The following is a 19607-nucleotide window of genomic DNA, read 5'->3' on the forward strand; positions in this document are numbered from 1 at the left end:
AATTACTCTCTTTTACTCCGTGCACCCTTTTGCCCCTGGTTCCACTCAATTGCACGCCTAATTAGCCCATCGGAGCCGTTGTGCGCACTATTTCCTTTCAGAGCCTCCACTCTCTGTGGGGTCATACGTGGCTCTCCCTCGGGCTGTATCACAAACAATGAAACTAGAAATGCGATTAAAAGATAAAAATGTATTTTAATTGCTGTTGACGTTGAATTTCACTTTTCTCCTTTTTACTCATTTAAAAGAAAACAGACCCACAGCTTCTACCAGATACACTGTGCAGAGACAATATTCGAATACACCTATAATAACGTCTGAAATATATATTTTTCACTTTAATATCGCATTCACCTTAATTCCAATATCTACACACATGTTTCCTTTTACGCACGAACACACAGGCCTTTATTGTTTCCATACGGGCATTTTTGTGTGACATGTTATGTTGGGTGTGTTTCATCTTGTTGGTGGCGTGTGCCCCTTCATGCCCACCCATGCATTTACGGTTTAGAGGCAGCGTGCCTCCTATTGTTGTGGCGCGTGTCCCTCTCTCGCCCTCATGCGGGTGTAATGTGCGGGACGGGAGACATAAACTATTCAGCTGTATGCAAATGAGCTCTCTCTCTCTCTCTCTCTCTCTCTCTCTCTCTCTCTCTCTCTCTCTCTCTCTCTCCCCCTCTCTAATGCACACACACACACACACACACACACACACACACACAATCACCTGGATCCGTAAAATTGGTTTATTCTTCCCCGCGTGGCCTTTAACAGTTAATGGGAATGACACGGGCCCCGCGCGCAGCGAGGTTCCCAGGATTGAGATAAAAGATTTAATTTGATGGCCTGGAATTGACAGTAGTGACGTGAAAAATAACTTTACACCCCTAAATATTGAAAGATGCTACTGAGGCTACTATAATACTCAGAATGATTAATTAAAGTCCCTCTGTAAACCCTCTTAAATTAATTAATTTTCAATATAAGGCAGAATTGGGCAAAAGAAAATAGTCCCTAAAGAAATAAAGTAAATATTCCAAATGAAATGACATGCATGCTGCGGTTAAGAGTTTGAATTGTATGAATAGCCTATTTCATCCCTTTCGCTCAGTGTTTTTCCCTTTATACATGGCTTGTTTTTGATAGTCTGATTGGTTGTATTTGTTATTCGATCGCCCGTGTCTCTCTCATTTACCATCTGGTGGGAGACTGGCAGCCCCGACGCACCGTTTTTCTATCGTCTGTTCACGGAGGGGACAAGCCAATTTCCTCCAACCTGTTCATCTAAATTCTGTTTGGCATCAGTTGGGCTGTTTGTAGAAGAAAAAAAAGAACTACAGTAATCCCATAATAACATGCAGAAGGATGTGTTATTTCCTATGTCGTAGAAACATGAAATATCATGCAGCAACACGATTTATGCCACATGAAGATGATACAGTAGGCTTCTGTGAAATATGATAATAAGGTCACTGGAGACATTATCAAGTACCAAAACATGGAATATTACAGGGATTTTTATTAGTGTTATAAATTGTGCATGTAGTGTTTTTATGTTAATAAAGTAAAATATATGAAAAGCTATTATTACCACAATGAACACAATTTATTTATATTCTCCTTGACGTTCAGTCCCAGCTAGGCAAGAATCCTTGGCTTTCTTTTTTACTTTTTTACCCTTTTATTTGTCTTTTTTTATCTCTAACTCTGTTTTGGATTGAGCTTTTATTACTATTTTATTCTATTTTATTTTATTGTTTTACTGTTTTTAGTATTTTATTGTTTTCATTGTTCTTATTTATACCTATTTGTGTATGATTTATTCTATTTTAATAACTGTACAGCACTTTGGTCAACTGAGGTTGTTTTTAAATGTGCTCTATAAATAAACTTTGACTTGACTTGACTTGACAATTTGATTTTTGAAAACTGTACAAAATTTTAAAAAAGCAAAAAAAAAAATGTTTTAACAGACATGCAAACTCTAATAATTTCCCTGAATAAATAGGTGATAAAATGTTTATAAAGTCAGTGTGAAAGGGATGAAACAATAGTTATCATGCTTTTTTTAGTTGGTGGTTTTTCCTCGAACTCCACATGATCTCTGAATGTTTGCGTTTCATCTGTTGTTTCTGGGAGCTGTGGACTGCTGAGAGTGAAAATGGAAAGCATCTATATTTATTCAGTGTTTATACGAGGCCACACATAGTGGATTGGTTGAATGCTTGTCATATTGACACACCTGTTGTGTCTCCAATGGGTCCACAGAGACACAATGGCATTGCATGGCCGTTTGCCATGCAGCTCCTCTCTGTGTCTATATGCCCGTGGCTGCTAATTCTGTAACTTGTTGACTTTACGATGTTGGTGATTCTTTGTGGTTTGATGAAATGAAAACAGAATCTTTGGCTGTCGGTAAAGTGCAGTCGGCTTTGAGTTACTGAACTCGTTGGCACGGTGTGCTAAACAGCAACATCATCATCTGCAAACCCTGTTTGTTTTTTCTCCCGGCTGGCTGAATCGAGTCGTGATTGCCCTCATTATTGCATCGCTTGTCCTGCCAATAATGTTTTCTAATGGTGAATATTACCCAGCTTATCTCCGTTTTATAGCCATATATCTCCAGGCCAGCTACCCACTAAAATGTCATAAAAAAGGTGGCGATTTCAGTTTATAGTAGGTTTAACAGGTGAGCACAGCTGATAAGACAAAACTCTCCTCACTATGAAGAATAATGGATGATATGTGAGCCGTATGTTCTTTTCCACACCGCTAAAACAAACCATACACAACGGCTGTACTAAATCAAATTGCTGTCAATGTCAGATGGTCTCTGCTTGCACTAGACACACATCTCACATACTGATTTAACTTAATGGCCCTTTTGTTCTTAGAGAAGATGTGTTTTGTCAAAATAAATGGTGTAATGGCTTCGGGCAAAGTAGTCCTTTTAAAGGGTACATATTTTGCTCATTTTGAGGTAAATACACGGTCGCCCATAAAGTTGGAATAATTTTGTTTTCAGATACAATCCTCTGTTAATTGTGGTTTCATATTTGTTGTGATATATTTGGAAGAGATTGATTTGATAAAGTTTTGAGAAGATGTACACTTTAGCTGTCAAGAATAAATCACATTGTCAGAATCATTTTATTTGAAAGAGGTAAAAAAAATATTTTATTCCTATTTTATTTTATTCTTTACTTTATGGGCAACCGTGTACTTGTATTCTGGGTTTCTACTAGAACATATCTATATGCTTTTATGTTTTTAAAAGAATTTATTAGCTGCATTCCAAATTGTATACTTTTTCTTGATACTTTTAGAACAAATTGCCCCTACAATGTATGTGCTGTTGCATGCAGTGTGCATACAGTTAGGACAAACTACCTTCTCAAAATGTGGTGCCTTGAATTTTGACCCTCTGGCTCTGCAAAATGCAACCAGCAGTAGTAGGACATCATGAAATTTTTGGCATGCTGCATTTGACTTACTGTTGTCCAAACATTGTACGTGTTCTGTTTGTTATGCAAACCGAATGATGTTTCCTTTGTCCTAGTTAGAGCAACTTTTAATATATTTCACAATAATAATAACACCATTAGTTGATTGAGTTAAATTATTCTTTTTGATCGTCGTAACCACTAGACGGTGTTAGCCCACTAACGTTACTTGTTGTTTCAGATGCCAACACAGTAATGGAAACTTGATTACTGCAATACTTCCCTGGATTCGTCTATAAACCAATCGCCACTATTAACCTGACGATGGATCACTATTCTCCCATATTACTCACATCTTTTTTGACAACTTGTTTCATTATTGCAACCTGTTTTTGGTACTATAAAGTCTCTTAAGATCAAATTTTTCTGGAGAAGGACCCCAGACCTGGTTTTCAAATCCTCTCTTTTTTTGAGGTCTCAGGGTTGGCAAGTATATAGTTGTACCATCACAACCTTATTGCAGTGCTGACTGTTCATTTAAAGGCACAGTTTCTGAATATGCTCTTTTTTTCTGCAATGATTGAGCATTTTGATAACCGCACAGTATTTATATAGCATGTAGACCTGCATCATAATAAAAAAAATACATGTAAATTCCACTTTTTGCAATATGGAGGCTTTAAATGGAATAAATGTGTGGAAAATTAAAAAGAATGAGAATGTTAAAGGACAGTTTATGAAGTTTAAACACATGCCGTGTGATGTCCACAGTCAGAGCTACAGGGAGAGCTTAGCTGCTGTCAACAAATGCTTTCTGTGGTTTTATTTATAACATGCCTCGCTGAAAAAAAGCATTGTATTATTACACGCTTATGCAATGCCAGGCAGCAACTGGAGCCTACAACAAACCAACTGTTCTCATACCGAGGCTATTTGGACTCATTCACTAAACCACAAGCCAGGACCTTGCATATATGAAGATGTCGCATCAAAGCTCTTTGCTTTCCAGCAACACAGCAGGGTGCGACTGTCCAGACTTTACTCAAGTCTTCTTCCAAAAGCTTTGATGTTTGCATGTGTGTGTACAAGCTTGTGTGCGGGTGTCATGGAAGCATCTCGTTTCATGTCTCATCTGCTTCCCCTCTCCTCACACTCCTCAGAGAGAACAGCCAGTGGGTTTGCAGGTTCACTTCAGATTGTTCCGTCTGCCTGACGGATGTCTTTTGGATTGTTTGCGGATTTGAAGAGAGAAAGCCGCAGTTCCTGTTCTCACCATTCTGGCCAGTTCCTCATGAATAAACCGTGATCTTTTGACAAGGAAGTGTAAACAGGTTGATTGGTCAGAGAGCGGACACGAGAATATCTATTGTTGTCGATGGAATGTGGAGAATGCTGTTTGATAAAATATGAAGCAAGAATGCCGCCATGACGTCAGCCTCCCGTTTTGTCACATGCTTTTTATGAAAAGGATGAGTGACGGCTACTGTATGTAATGCAACTTTAAATGAGAAACACACATTTTTACAAAAAATTGCTGACATGGTGATACGCTATTTTATTGTTGCGGCAAGTCAACTTTATTTATATTATGTGACACCCTGAGTGAATATTCATCAATATGGAGCAGCTATTCTCAACCTTGGGGTCGGGACCCCAATTGGGGTCGCGAGATGATTTCTGGAGGAGTCAGTTCTGTCTCCACTGTGTTAAAGTGGTCAATTTGTGGGAGGTTTTTAGTCATTTTGTGTCTATTTTTGGTAATTTTGTGTCTTTTTTTTGGTCATTTTGTGTCTTTTTTGGTAATTTTTGTCTCTTTTTTTGGTCATTTTGTGTCTTTTTTGATCATTTTGTGGTCAATGTGTGTCTTTTTTGGTCATTTTGTTTCCTTTTTTGGTCATTTTGTGTCCTTTCTTAGTCATTTTGTGTCTTTTTTTTTGTCATTTTGTGTCTTTTTTTAGTAATTTTGTCTTTTTTTTGTCATTTTGTTTCTTTTCTGCGTCATTTTGTGTCTTTTTTTTGTCATTTTGTGTCTTTTTGTGTTCATTTTGTTTGTTTTTTGGGTGATCTGAACTGTGCGTGTGAGATTCTGTTCAGTGAGCGGGGGTCGCGGACAACATGCATGTTAAATTGGGGGTCGCGACTCAAAAAGGTTGAGAACTACTGATATAGAGAGCTTAAAAAAGTTTGTTAGGGGGTCGAGGAGGCAGGTTTTGGGTTCAGAAATCAACACCGGCTTAGAGAGAAAGCCTCATAATTTGTGAGAACTGGGACTATCTACTCTATACTATAATATGGAATTACCTAAGGACTTTATCATCTATTGTTGCACAAGATCATTTCTTAGATTTCATCAATGCAAGTCCAAACTGGTTTTCCACCTTTGGAGTTGTTGTTGCCTCATAAATAAACATGGGATCTAAAATAAACCAAACTACAGCAAATCCAACATTTTTAACGACACATGCTGTAATTTAATTCTTTAGACTTAATTAACCCTTCCATCATTTAAAAAAAATGCTCCTATGTCATTAGTGGTAGAAAATGTAAAAAAAAGAAAGAAAAGGAAATCATATATTAATATTATTTTTTACTCCACTGAGTTAAATCATTTAACCAACGCCAGTCCTGATTATAACTATCAAATATGAATTTATCTTCTGAATATAACCCCTTAAATGCCAGTTTATTTAGATAATGCAACTGTTGTTTTTATGAAAAATAAAACACAAAAATGTCAGTGATTCACAACAACTCTCAATACTCCATAATAAAGTATGAAGTGAAAACTAGGGAAAACTTGAAAGAATGGCTCAGTCTTGTGGAAAATAGTAAAAACTACAATTTTGAAGCCAGGGCTCTAAATTGGACAGGACAGGTAACAGGTTATGCAATACAATGCATTATCTTATGCTGTAATAGCCCTGAGATAAAAAAAAATGGTGGTTTATAATGTGTTATAATGGGGACTTTTTGTCCAAATGTCTGTATTTTAGCTGCACACTTTATTATACACCTAATATTGGAGCAGATGATGAACTTCCAAAATAAAAAAAAATCCTTCCAAAATTTGTGCAATAGGCATAACACAGCCAAAATTATCAAAAAGTTCAAAAGCCAAAATGTCTCTAGTGATGGACAAAGGTGAAACTCTTTTTCCTGGCAGACAAAAAGCCACAACATTCTCAGTTTTGGGCTCTTGGGCTGCAGACTCGGAGAAGAGGAGAGTTATCAGGTAACACATGGATTCATTTAAAGCTTGGAGAGTCTTTACATGTCTTAACGGCAGACATAACTCGGACACATGTTATGGAAAAGTAACAGAAGCACAGCAGGTGAAATAGATTTAGACGTCGCGTTATGGGAATATGACAGCAGATTGAGTCGGCCCGCATATCTGTGTCGCTCATATTTATCTGATCTTGTTAAGCTGTCTGATGGGCCACCTGTTATATTGATCAGGAGGCCCCTGGCATATTTGCTCTCCGTAATGCAGCTTATGTTTGAAGTCCAGCTGGGCTTTATCGTAAAAGTATTATAAAACTTGATTTAAGTGAAGGGAGGCCAATATGTTGTAGCAGATTGACAGTGACGTCGGCTGCGAGGCCAAAGGAGGAGGGCAGATTTATGAGCTGCTCTTCACAGGCTGCAGGTTCACGGTCCCGGCTGTACGCTGGGTCCCTCTGAGCCACACCTGAAAGAGCTCCCTTAAGGAAGTCACCGGTGACCTACATAAAAGAAAGTCGAGAAAAAATCAGCCACCAGAACGGAGTCTCTCTGGAGTTCTCATTTGCTGCAGTTGCAGGTGAAGGAAGTGACCCGCAGAGGTCAAGTAGTTAAGATTTGTTGGTTTCTTTGATGAGTTGAATATTGTAAAGCGTTCTCAAACCTGAAGTGCTTTATGTCGATTTTGATCTGAAGAAAGCATGTTTCTAGTTTCTGTTTTTGGGACCCAACGGTATAAACGTCCTGGCAGTTTAATTTAGTAACTGAAATACGCTGTGGATATATCCACAAGTTAGTATTATGATACAAATACAGATGTGTGTGTATGACACTAAAAGAAAGACACTCCTCAAGTTCATACTGACATTTTGGCCTAATGCCCCTTAAATCTCAAATGTCTGCCTCGATAATGTTCACCCCCATGTTCTGTTTTGGAACTTTCTTTTCCTTTCTCTGACTTTTTTGCTGTTTACTACAAACAGCAGTGCACCAGCACTGACCTGGCCTTTTGACGAGTACACTGGCAACATGAACCAACAGGGTTGTTTAGCCGTGCTCTGAAAACTGCAGGGAAGGCGTCGTCATCGTCATCAAAACTCACCTTTTCTGAGAACATCATGATCTGGAGGAGGGGGTCGAGGTCAATTTGAATAAAGTTTACATGGGGTGCATGCGTTTTTTAGGTTTAAGGAGATCTCATAACTTGGTGACACAAAGCACAATAAGGGTTAGGTAAGGATGAAAGTAGTCTTGTGCTGTGTTAGCACCTAACATGAAGCACATTTTCACTTTTCTTTAATTTTGTCTTGCGTTACTCATGCAACTTCAACCACAGAATCATTTGTGTTTCTTTGAGTTAGTTGCACAATGTGCAACCATAGTGCTTCTTTGTACCTGTTATAGAAATCCCAAATATGTTGGAAAATATAAACGCCTTTGTGCACAGCACAGGTGAATTTTATTGACTCCTCAGGGAACTGTGCCTGCATGACTGCATCCTCGGCACTACACTGTAAAAAACCTTTGTAGAAATGACAGTAAAACACTGTCAAATTGCATCAGAAATAGGTTGTCAAATTAAACATTGTACATCACCGTAGTGAATACTTTTAATTATTGGAAATCAAAGAATATCATAAAACTTTAAATTCAACTGCCATAAACTGCAGAAAACACACAGTTTTAGTGTAAAAATATAAAATTTTGATGTAAAATTAATGGAGAAATACCATGATGACACAGTTATCCTAAAAGTAATGGGATTATTCAGTATAAATTACAGTTTTTGCTGATATTTACATTTACATACGCTCACTGTATTTTTTACAGTGAAGTTCTGGCAACCAAAGCTGCCGGTATTTTACCGTAAATTAAACACATTTTTTTTACAGTGTACTACAGTCGTAAGAACTCAAAATAAATAGATTTTGTTGTGACTTAAATGCCATAAATTGATCATAAGTACACAGAAATAACTACAACATGATGTTTCTCATTTTTAAAAAGCCTGAATTCATGCTTCGTCAGGTTCGTCTGCAAGATTACAAACAAACAATTTTTAAAATGCTTGTTTTCTGAATGCAGTTTGCAGGAGAAACGTTTGTTTTTTTCCGCTTAAGATGAAAACATTTTATGTAATCACTACCTTCAGGTGCAAATGCTGCAAATGTGGCCAATGTTGCAATTTGTATGTTGTGCTGTGCATTTGGTGTGAACAGACCATTCATTGTCTGGCTAAACATAATGGAGTGGATTTGAGTGTCACTGAACAGAAGAGGAAGAATTCACTCAGCCTACTTAAACCAAGCATAAAGCACTTGTAGTGAATTGTAAAAACACCATCCCATTTTTATGGGTTTAAATGAAACTTGTAATGTTTTAGTTCCACTCTATTAAAAAAAACCAAAAGGCTTCTCTGACCATTGGTCAAATTGGACTGAGAACATTTTGGAAAACCCCTTTAAATAGGATGCAGCATGTCTGTAAGTTAATGAAATTTCAGCAGGATGGTATTATTGGACCCAGGTGGAAATGATTCAGAAGTCAGACACACATGCTGTGATTACTGACATGATCTCAGAGTATATAGATTGTATAAATTTGCTGCTTTCAGCACACTTCAACTCTTGTAGCCATGGAAACACAGGCTGTATAGGCTAAATATAGTGACAGCAGCTCCTGAAGTTGATAAAAGCATTGAATATCATTCACCATGAACAGAGAAGCTTCATTATTCATTCAGATAAGAGGAAGGACTCACACCACTCTCTGATAATTAATGATCAGGATGAATTTATGAACATGTAGTTCAGGATCAACACCATACATTAGCGAGGAGCCCTGCTGTAAAATTACTGCTTTATCATGTATGGATAGTGAATGAAAAATAGCACAGTTAATACCAAACTCAAGTGCTCATTGTGTATTTTATATAAAAAAGCAATAATTCAGCAGTGTTGTGATTTACATGTCTAAAGCAAATTTGTGTGTTTATTTGTATCATTTTCATCTTATAAACACTGTGAGACTTTGCTGTAAATTTACAGTAACAGTAACTTGCTGTATTATGATTGTACAGTATATTGCTGTGAAAACAATGCATTGTGGGAGTTATCGTGATTGCTCAGGCATTCCAACGGTCAAAATGTTTTTTTTACAGGCATTTACTGTTTTCATCTGAGCATGTCGGGAAAATAAAGCCATTATTTTTAAAAGAAGAAAAGCTTTATTTTATTTCTTTTTTTTTTCCTGGGCTGAAATAATCACAATGTGCTGTTTTTCCAGTAATCCTAATATAGAGTTTAAATGGATTAGTTGTAACATAATTTAGGGTTAAACATTTAAACCTCACAATATTTTTTTTTCTTCGTCACAAGACAGTTTGTCAGTAAATGGACTAGGGGTGTGCCATATCGTATCGTTCACGATAATATCGGTATTTTTTTTTTACGGTTAAAAAAAATGCATATCATGATGCATATCATCACTATCTTGATGTAGTGGCGTAAGGCTAATAATTAAAGTTGTTTTAATCACAAAAAGCTACTTACTCCCTGTCGCTAAACACATGCAGCTTTCAAAATAAGAGCATGGTGTGTTATCAGAATCCACCACAGAACTTACAAGAAGACTGTCAAAATAAAATGCCTTAAATAAAACATACAAGAACCTTTATTCTCCTTTACAAAATTCATTAAAATATGCCCCCGGAACCCCTAAATGGTTATTTTTATTATTTGCTCATACTCAAGAGTCAAGAGTAAATGTTTTTGTATTTGGCAACTGTTGAGATTTGCACTTCAAACTACATGTTAGATTTTTAATTATTTATACAGACTAAAAAAAAAATCATATTTTTTATATCTTTTTAAGTATTTCCTAATATCGGCAAGATTATCGTCATCCTAAAAATAGCCTGAAATATCGTGATATTCTTTTAGGGCCATATTGCCCAGCCCTAAAATGGACCTGTATTTCTATAAAACAGTAGAGGTACTGTAGATTTTACAGTAACTTACTGGCGAAACTGCTGCCAGTAATTTACTGTAATTTTACAGTAAAAAGTTTTACAGTGAAGTTCTTCAGGAGTTCATATATCAGTGATTTCAACATGAAATCAAACCACCCTTAGGTGAGCAGTGGGTAAGAGAATCCGCTACACAAATCCCACCTCGGGCATAGATGTCCCAGCGGATTGGTGCCACAAATGCGTTTGTTTGGGAGTGAGAGTGAAGTGGGTGTACACAGTCTCTCCAAAGCCTTAACCACAATGAGATTAGTGTCAGTCGGCAGCATTAATCCCAGTAGTCTCCCAGCAGCAGCACCAAGCTGGCCCACCGTTAGCTGAGCAAAACACCACGGGGAGACTGAAGGGAGTGGGCAGGAGCGACTTAACCAAATAATGGATTAATCAGATACAGAGAGAGGAGGACATGTCTTTTTGCATGCAGCAAAATAAATGCAGGGATGTCGGTGATACAATGGTGTCAGATGGGGCAAGCTGAGTGATGTCATGGAGGAAGGTTTGGTATAATTAGGGCCCAGTTTGTGAGGGTGTGACCCAAAAATAAGCTTAACAGTCCCATTCAGACAGTGGCGGTTCTAGACCAATTTTACTGTGGGGGCCAAGGAGGGGCCAGTGTTTAATCAGAGGGGCACATTAGCACATGAAAAATGGCAAAGATGATATTTAAGCATTAAAAATCTGTCCACAGAAGACATAAAAAAGACAAAAAAAGACTCAAAATGACAAAAAAAGGCACAAAATAACTAAAACAGACATAAAAAAGAAACATAAATGATACCAATGACAAAAAAGACACAAAATGACAAAAAAAGGCACAAAATAACTAAAAAAGACACAACAACAGACACAAAATGACAAAAAAAGACACAAAAAGACACAAATGACCAAAAAAGACACAAAATGAAAAGACAGAATAACAAAAAGAAACCCACAGAAGACATAAAAATGACAAAAAAAGACACAAAATGACCAAAAAAGACACAAAATAACTAAAAAAGACACAACAACAGACACAGAAAGACACAAATTACCAAAAATGCACAAAATGACTTACAAAGACACGTAAAGACATGAAAAGGATTCAAAAATGGACAAAATAGCCTTATAAGACTACATAGAGTTAAACTATTATACAATGTTCACATTCTGGGTTCCTTTTGTGTCCAATGAGATATTGTTTGAACAATTTGACACAGGGGCCACAGCAGGGGCCAAAGGCTTCTTCACAGGGGCAGTGGCCCCTGTAGGCCCCTGTGTAGAACCACCACTGCATTCAGACGAATACTCCCAGAACACCCAGAAAAGGTAGTTTTTAGATTTGTGATCTGTATCTTATTGGTGTGTCTTTTTAGTTATTCTGCCTGACGTTTTGTTCAAGATCCTGCAATGATTATATGATTAATTGACTATTTGATTGACAGTTAATGAATAAGCAACTAATCTGTTAATCAATGTATTGCTTTAAGTCATTTTCAAGCAAATATTCTATACAACGACAGATTTCCTGTTCTCAAAAGTGAATTTGTTTATTTTGTTCTTCATATATGACAGTTAGCTGAACATCTTTGGGCTTTGGAGTGTTGCTCACATAACATTTAAATTAGATTCTGACCAATTTGTTTGGCCGATATTGAACTATTGGAGATATATCAGTATCGGTATCGGCAAATGATTAATTAATGGAGAAAATAATTTACAGATTCATCAATAATGAAAATAATAACAGCCCTCGTTGCATCTATTTAGCCTCTTATGTGTCTTGCATAAAAATGAAAAAAGCGATGTATAGCCTCAAACAACAGTAATCATCACTAAAAGAGTGTGCCTGTATCTGCAAGACCATGTCCTCTGCTTGTATGTACTCTTTCTTTTTCTTTCTTTCTTTTTTTTTGCTGTTTTCTCCTGGGTGGGTCTTTGGAACAAAGCTGCAAAAATGGTGGACACAGCCTCGAAAAAAAACACAAATATATCAAGGCGAAATGTGAAACTGAGTGAAGAGTAAATCTGGTGGTTCTCTGTTAGTTTTGTTGAGCTGTGAAGGAGGGGCCACATTCAAATGTTTACAAACAACTAGCGACAAATCCTACATAGTGTGTCTTTAATATTTAGACGTCAGCTTACTGAAGAGGATATTTGGTTGAGAAAATGTGCAGTGAGCTTATTTAGTTATTATTGTTGGATCATTCTATGGTGGAAAGTGTTAGAAGTTTTTGCCAGTGTTGGTGACCCACACATTAGAAACATACCTATCTGTTTTCTCAGAGATTAAACCTGCTCTGCTTTTTTGGCAAAGCACTAACTCCTCTACCTCTCTCTGCTGCAAAAACTCCACTCTACCCACTGATTCCCCACCAGAGACATCCCCCGGCTCCCGTCCCCTCCCTTCCCCTCCGACGTTGGTACGATCCAAAAGCCCGGCGGTTTGTTTGCTTGGGAAAGGAGAATATCCTCTGAGGTCAAGTCAAACAGGATGTGCTAGAGTGTGGTCCTTCGCTCCTATTGGCTCTTTGTAATAACTCTCTCAGTGGGGCTAACACACACATACACACAAACATGTATAAACGTGTGCACATGTATATGTGTCTGAAATCTGAAATACCATACCTAACAACCACAAACTTAGTTTAGTCAAATGCCTATCTGACAGGCTATCCAGTTGTATTTACCTTAAAAGAGGAGTTTGTGATTAAAGCAGCATGCTCAGAGCAGGCTTGTTTGAATAAGACGTTGCGTTGGGAAAATGTCAAACACTAAAACTAATAAACAGAAACTGATGAAGACACCACTTAGTGGGACAGCACAATCAGAGGAATTGCTGCATCAGCAACCGGTCATGGCTTACTTTCCAAAACTTTTTTTTTAATAGTTAATCAGCAATCCTGCAGATGTTTATCACTCCAGTGTATCTAAGCAAACATGAGATTTTGTTATTGTTATTTTTGTTATTTTTCCCCTGAACTGTCATTTTCAAACACCCAGAAATTCTTTCGCCCACTACATGCTGAGTGCATCAGTGCAGGAGACAGAAGGAACAAGCAAATTACAACTGCTGTTTATTTTTCGGCAGCAGCGGGGTCTGTCTTTTGTCAAACGACTGCACGATAGATTGCTGAATCTGCATCAATGTGCTTTTATTAAGGGCCAACACTGCAGTTGAATAGGTTAAAAAAGTAACCATTAGATACCACAATTAAACTTCTCCAGATCTGTCTCACTTTTTTTTTGTAAATTTAGGAGAAATCTGCAAATGCAAAAGGACAAAGTGTAATAAAAAACACATAAATATGTATTTTAGATGCTTTATTTCCACTAGTCTGAAAGATGGTATGTCATGGAAGCAAAATATCCCAAAATCTCAATGCATGAAAATGCCTTAAGGCCAGATTATACAAAAAATGTTTCAGTCATGCTGGCTGGAGGAAACAATACACCTTATAAAAACCACAGAATGAAACTTTATCCTGTAGCGCTCTGATCTTAGATAAAGGTGAAGCTTATACTCTTCAGGAATGCAATGATGAAATGCATTACTCATCCATATGTCAAAATGTAAACTGTGTTCTGTGAGTCATGTTGACTTGCAAATGCAAAACTAAACATCTCCCCTCGGGCCTTATTGTGAAATTCTCAAGCGTATTATCTCCACGAGAGATTTTGTCAAATTCGATCAGCGGTTGCACAAACAAACAAGTGTACGAATGTGAGAACAAACAGAGAGAGAGCGACCTGGAGTCCCAATAACTAGCTGATGTCATATTGTGTTTACATGCACACAGAAACGGTGTTGTTTATGGATGTTAACACCCATCTGACACGTCTCCTTTATTCATCTCTCAGTATTTCATCATGGAAACTGACCTACTGTGGAACATGAACCTCATAACAGACAGGACAATGTGGGCACGTCTTCATCACGTTTCTTATAAAAATAAATCACCAGGGGTTGTAAAAGTTACTAATACATAGTCAGTGTCTTACCTACACTTTAAATGAACCCTTTAAAATACCAAAGTCACACAATAACACAAACTTTAATGTATTGTTTTGCCGAGTTTTTCACTTTTATGCGGCATTGGTTTGATGTGCAATTGAATTCATTAGTCACCATTCTGCTGCTAAATAATTTGAAGTCTATGTTGTTTTTGTGTGTAGCCACAAGTGGCTTTAGATGATCGTCTGACCATATTTCAATATGTGCCTTACTTCATCATTAGACCACGTCTGTCCATGAGACATTTGTCAAGCCTGCTACTAAAGTTCCCAAATGTAACCCAGAATGCACTGTGTTTTGGTTCAGACTGCAATCTCACCTGCTGCAAACCAGTTTGTTTGAGCATTCCCACAGGAAAAAAACAAACAGACTATCAGACAAAACACACCAAGGCCATCATCAGACGTCTATATCTTAATATATCAGAGAAACAAGCTGAACAATTGTTAGTGGCGGCTCGGCTCCAGCATCTCTGCTGACGTGCCAAACGACATTGGAAAAACACTGATTTTTTATGTGACATTGCTCTATTCCAACATGGTCTCACAGAAATCCGTGGAATAGCCACGGAATCGCTCAAATTTCCGTGAAACTGACACGGATTTTGCTACAATGCAAGTTAATGACAGTCATATCCCGTGGCTATTCCAACATACAAAGTGATTATGTACATTCACTGAGTGAATATTTAGAAAATAAAACATATATTTCTCGCAAGAAATGTGATCAAAATCCATTTTTATGCAGAAACTAAGTCAAAATATTGATTTTATTTTATTTTTAATTTTTATTTATTTTAAAATATTGATTAATATTGCTTTGATTGACTGTCTGCCATGTTTTTTGTTCTGACCGCCGGGACCATGAAAGTCACGTGACTTGGAACAAACCAATAGCCACGGGATATGACTGTCATTAACTTGCATTGTAGCGAAATCCGTGTCAGTTTCACGGAAATTTGAGCGATTCCGTGGCTATTCCACGGATTTTGAGTTAAGCGAAATCTGTGGCTATTTCACGGATTTCTGTGAGATCAGGTTCCTCTATTCACATTTTAACCGGTTAAATCACCAGAAACTGACTGAAACGATGGAATTGCTCCCTCTTTTGTTATTGCTTTGTCTGAGAGCCCTAACAAACAGCAGAAAGTGACATATTCTGTGTTGAACCTGAAACTGATTTTGTTAAGTTGGGACTTTTCTTTAGCTATCTGAGTACTTCTTGTTGCTGTCCCTGTCCACAGCAGCGCTCCTATACCAGTCCTCCTGCCTGCTTCTCCAAACTGGGGCCCGCTGACCTCCGTCTACTGTAAGTACGTCATATAACCTCACTGTTAAAAAATCTGGACTGTACCTCTAGGTGCAAATGGTTAAATGGTGCCCATGTGTACACATTTCTGCAGAAACAGTAGTGTTATCTACCCGGTACTTGTCAGCGCGGCAGTCAGCCTGGAGCCTTAAAACAGACGGTGCCTGAAGGCAAAATAGTGGTCACATGATGCCTCCCACTGAATTGTCTGCAGCATATGACACATGTGGGCAAATGATCAAATACAAATTTTTAGATTTGATCATACAAAAGAAACAGCATGGATGAAATTCATTACATAGTGGAAAAAATACCTCAATTTTATGTCTATTGCTTTTACAACTTTAGTTCTTAATGTCTTCTTTTTAAAATATGTACTTCACTGTTATACTATTGAAATAACATGGATGCAGACTGATCATGACTAGACAAACTTTACAGGCTATAAATTGTAATAAATTACCTTCCTAATTTACTTTTATGTAACTGTTTTTAAGTCACTGCAGTTAAGCAGTAAAAAATAAATATCAGATATGATTTTTATGTGTAAACACAAAGCAGTTGGATCTCATTCAAGACAGTTTTGAAACTTCCTGGTTGTAACTGGCTGCAGACATTGTTCCTACATGTTGTCATGTAGCTCAGGTAAACTGGTGATGACTCAATCCCAACCTTTTTTTTTTTTCCATTTGCAGTCCCACATCTACATCGTTCCGCTTGTGTTCAACACATGACGTCACTGTGTCACTGAAAGGTTAATTATGTCATTTAAAGGTTATTGGCTTTTGTAGAGTCAGGAAGATGTGTGTGGATGGAATTGTGCATTTAACTGACATCACATGTGGATAGGATGACACAGTTTATTAACACAAAGAGAAAATGTGTTCTTTTTTGGAGACAAAGTAAGGGGATATTAAAGAGGAGGTATAGGTCTATTAGAACATCCTAATAGGAGACCATTGGCTTGGAAATTGAATCAATTAGGAAGAAGAGGTCAGAGGAAATGACCTCAGGGTCAGTGAACTCCACCTCTGAGCCACAGGAAGGGCTCTGTCACTGTGCTGTCCGCTGGATCTGACAACCTGGTTAATTTATATTTGCTGGAAGGAGCAGATCTTTTGAAAAGCTTACATAAACTTAGGCCATAATGCATGGGCCAACATTTTTGATTTTACAACCTAAAGATAATTTTTTTTCCATATGTACATTATTGTCAGCTGTTCCTGACTTCCCAAAATAACGACTTGGTTCTGCAGTCAGTCTGATTCCAACATGGTCTCACAGGAATCCGTGAAATAGCCACGGATTCGCTTAACTCAAAATCCGTGGAATAGCCACGGAATCACTCAAATTTCCGTGAAACTTTCACGGATTTCGCTACAATGCAAATTAATGACAGTCATATCCCGTGGCTATTCCAACATATAAAGTGATTATGTACATTCACTGAGTGAATATTTAGAAAATAAAACATATATTTCTCGCAAGAAATGTGATCAAAATCCATTTTTATGCAGAAACGAAGTCAAAATATAGATTTTTTCACTAAAAATGAGAGAACTGTCCGCCATGTTTTTTGTTCTGACCGCCGGGACCTTGAAAGTCACGTGACTTAGAACAAACCAATCGGAAAAAATATTAACTTGCATTGTAGCGAAATCCGTGTCAGTTTCACGGAAATTTGAGTGATTCCGTGGCTATTCCACGGATTTTGAGTTAAGCGAATCCGTGGCTATTTCACGGATTCCTGTGAGACCAGGTTCTCTGATTCTCTCCTGTCCGACTGGATGACCAGTGGCACAGTGAGACTAGCTAACAACAGGCTACAAGTAGTGACCCAGTGTGCTATGAATGAATAAAGCAGGCTAACCGCCACAGACTCAATGATTCAAACTTTCCCAATCTCTTACTCTTCTTAGACCACAGTCCCTGCTGTCGTTTCATCAAACATTTCACACATCTGGTTAGTGAGGTTCATACCTGACCAGGCAACCAGAGCTGCTCTAGCAGAGCCAACACTGGTGACATATTGATTTCAGCTACATTTAAAATATGATTTTGTTACTGAAAATGGGATTCATTATTTCAAATAGCTCTTATCATACCTGCAAAGTTTTTGTTCAACCGTACAGATTAAATTGTGCTCAATTTTTTTCTCTCCAGGTTTTGGAATGTTTTCTTAGTTTTAGTCTAAAGGATTAGTCCATGTTTTTTTAAACATCATGGAAATAAGTTGTTTGGAAGATTCCTATTCAGATTTCTGCTCATTTCGTGCTTGGGTACGAGCAGCCATGCAAAGTCTATGGAAAGCTGTGCCAGCCGCTCTGAGCTGTGGCTTTTAGATTCTGCATTGAAGAGCGGCCCGGGAACACCCACAGCCAATGAGTAAACAGAGTCCAGTGACTCCTGTGACATGTTGTCCTATGTTTCAAAGGTGCCAGCAGGCTGCAGACAAATGTAATTATTATGGCAAGCTGCACTTTGGACTCTACTTAGCATCGGCTAGCTTCGGGTCCCAAGGTCTGACCCTATGCAAGGATGCTTCCCTGACCTGTGAGACAGAGGAAGCTGGGAAAGAAAGATCTGAGGCGCACTCACACTGTGCAAAAACCAAAAAGCTGTGCTACTTAAGCGAAGGTTTCCTCGATGTTGAGTCGCCAGCAGCAGCGTTGAGTGGCAGAGGATGAGATGAAGGAAGTGTGTTAGGAAAACTGTCCTGACCAAGAGGATGAGAGTAATGATATTTCTGTTTATCTGCGGAGATGGTCCTGAGGTATTTTTGGATAGCCGTTGTTTTTTCCTCCGTAAATTCCAGGTTCCGGCTGTTTTTCCTTCTCCTTGTTCCCAGCCTGTGAATGCAGGGCCGCTTCCTCTCCCTCCTTCCTATTCTGAGCCTCTGATTGCATGGAGGTGGGGGTGGTTAACAGGATAGTGTGCATGTGTGTGTGTGTGTGGGAGCAGGAGGGAGCCATGTTTGTGCGTGTGTGTGTGTTGTGAATCAGTTGGGGGAAGGAATGTTGCAATATGTATTTTTTTTTCACTCGGTTTAAACTAATGAAAGCGTGTGTGTCTGAGTGTCTCGGCCGTTGGGTGTGGAGGATGTAACCATTAAAGAGATCAGCGTGTCAACTGTTCCCCAAGTGCTGCTTTCTCCGATCCAGCTGGTGATGGGAGGTGTGTGTATGTGTGTGTGTGTGTGCACTCTGTGCCCTACACACTCCTCAGTAAGGAACAGACAGATGGATCTCTGCTTTGGCCAATGTTGTCTGGCTTCTGATCTAACTATACAGGACAAATTACTCTGCATCTGCTTACTCATTTTAGGATTCATTTTAAAATTATTTTATTTGCTTTTAAAGCTTTAAATGGTCTTGCTCCTCCTTACCTATCAGACAGGCCTCCTCACTGTCTCATTTTAAATCTCTTCTTAAAACCCACCTCTTCTCGTCGGCTTTTAACACCACGTAGAGTGTTGATTTTATGATTTTTTTTAATTTTTTTTTTTATTGTATTCATGCATATTTTATTTTGTGCGGGCAGTACATTTTACATTTTATTTTATTTATTTTTATCCCATTTTTAATTTATTTTATCTTATTGCATCTTACTGATC

The sequence above is a fragment of the Centropristis striata genome, chromosome 18 (assembly GCF_030273125.1).
Source record: "Centropristis striata isolate RG_2023a ecotype Rhode Island chromosome 18, C.striata_1.0, whole genome shotgun sequence".
Lineage (NCBI taxonomy): Eukaryota > Metazoa > Chordata > Actinopteri > Perciformes > Serranidae > Centropristis > Centropristis striata.